The sequence below is a fragment of the Echinops telfairi genome, unplaced genomic scaffold (genome assembly GCF_000313985.2).
Source record: "Echinops telfairi isolate 266 unplaced genomic scaffold, ASM31398v2 ScPeMD7_2280;HRSCAF=2840, whole genome shotgun sequence".
Lineage (NCBI taxonomy): Eukaryota > Metazoa > Chordata > Mammalia > Afrosoricida > Tenrecidae > Echinops > Echinops telfairi.
In genome coordinates this window covers 15,594-17,607 of record NW_022106178.1, presented here as the reverse complement: position 1 = coordinate 17,607, position 2,014 = coordinate 15,594, and the positions used below count along the sequence as shown (strand labels likewise).

The 2,014-nt window shown below is 47.4% G+C and overlaps 1 pseudogene; it reads left to right on the top strand.

Moving 5' to 3' along the window:
* Window positions 1-517, top strand: part of LOC115870663 — a 3,463-nt pseudogene extending 2,946 nt beyond the window's left edge.
* The last annotated feature ends 1,497 nt before the right edge of the window (window positions 518-2,014 follow it).

Genomic DNA, 2,014 nt, shown 5'->3' with positions numbered 1-2,014 from the left:
GAGGTCATCAAGTTGCGACCTGATTGACAGGGTAGGCTCTACCCTTTTACAAGTTGACAGAAGATTATGTAACTGCTACACCCATCAAGGCACTTAAGTGGAAATAGCCTGAAAATCAAAGCTGGCCTTGTATGATACCAACCACACTAAATTCCGGACCCTGCAGAACATCCTGGAGGTGGACAAGGAGAGGTTGAGAGCTAAGTGGCCCAAAGTGGGGGCCACACTGCCGCTGATGTGGCTAAAATGGGTCGTCTGCTTCAAGCCTTCTTCCAGAACCTCTGTGATGGAGCGGGACAAAAAACACCCCAACCTCCTCTGTGTCAACGCCACCAAGACCTCAAGAAGTACCCCAGTACCATGGCTGGACCGCGCCGAAGATCTTCCAAAAGGCTGAATGTGACCGAGGAGGTGTGCCTGGAGAAGACCTGCCCCTTCCTGGTCACCTACACAGCCACCATCAATGGCATCTGAGATGTGCACCAAGTTGAACACTGAGCTCAACTACAAGCTGTAGCTGGGCCTCGGCTGCACCCAGACCCAGACCTGAGAACCAATGTGAGTCAGGCCAGCCAGTGAGGATGGCCTGGCCAAGCCCTGGTTTTGCCTCTTCTCCCTGGAGCAATGAATCACACATTGCCCCTCTTCTCTGAATTGCCTCTGAACTTCACCTTGGCCAGGACTGGCTGCGTGCCTTCATAGGAGCCGATGGGGTCAGAACCAACTAACTGTTCTAATAAGTCAAGTCCGAGGGTTTTTTGCTTTTGTTTTCTCCCTGCTGCTTCTGTCCTCCCCCTCCCAGCCCCCCATACAGAGCAAGACTGGGGGAAGGGCATAATACACCCCACCTTCCAGAGAAGCAGATGTCCTTATGAGGCCGGGGTGGAATAATATTTGGGGGATTTTTAAGGACCACAAGTCGGATTTGAAAGTATGCAGGATTTGTTTACTCTGGAATTTTAACAAGGACAGAGCAGCGTGGAGCGTGTGCTCCCGCTGTTGGTGCCACCAAGTCTCCCAGCACCGCAAGTGTCCATGCTGTATCTCAGGTCGCCTCAGGCTGCCAGGACTTTAATTTCATTGTCCATGAACTTTTGGAAGTTCCCTAATCTTTATTTGATGTTATTCTTCAGGTATGAAATACATGAGATTCTGTACCCTATAAAAGGAATCAACTCAACAATATAGGCTGCAAACTCGCACCCACAGGCTAATCTGTTGGTAGAAGCAAGTCATGAGGTCTCCACAGTGTTGTTGGAACCTAAATGTTGTTAACATTTAAAAACTCAGACAACTTCACATGAGATGTAGAGATCCAGCTACTCCTGGATGACTGACCCCCAGCAGCTCCTTCTAACATCTGTTTGGCAAACGTTTGTTTGTTTGTATGTTTGTTTGTTTGTTTTTAATAGCTGAAACCAGCCAGCCAGCCTTGGATGGAACCAAGTATGGACATGAGAGCGATCAGATGGCCCCAGATGACAGCGGATCTTGCATCTTTTCTGCATCATGATCTTTTCATACACCACTTTCCCACCTAAGAAACTTACCTGCCACAGGTGTTCTCCAGAGGGGGCTAGGAAGAACCTTTTTGTGTCTGAATCCAGACACCTCGCTGCCTTAACCACTGCCCAGCACCACCAAGAACTGCGTGTTGCATGTTGTTGGGGTGAACAAGGAACTCCCCCCAAAGAATATTGGTGTGTGTTGTTTTAGAAAAGAAAGAAAGAAAGAAAAACCCAGTGAGGAACGATTGGTGATTTTTATGCAGAAACGAAATGATCCTTAATAAATAAATCTACTGGAACAAAAAAAAGGAATTAATAGATGATAGAATTTTTCCATGAACTTGTTGAACTCTTCTCATATGTCTTGGTATGAAACTCGGGTCTTCAACCCCACCCCATGCTAGCTGGAATAATTTATTAGCCATAGGTCGTCTCAGCAGGGTCACTGATCCAGTAAGCAAGGTAAGCACAGGGCTTACTTACTAATCTGTAGTGAACAGTTTCAC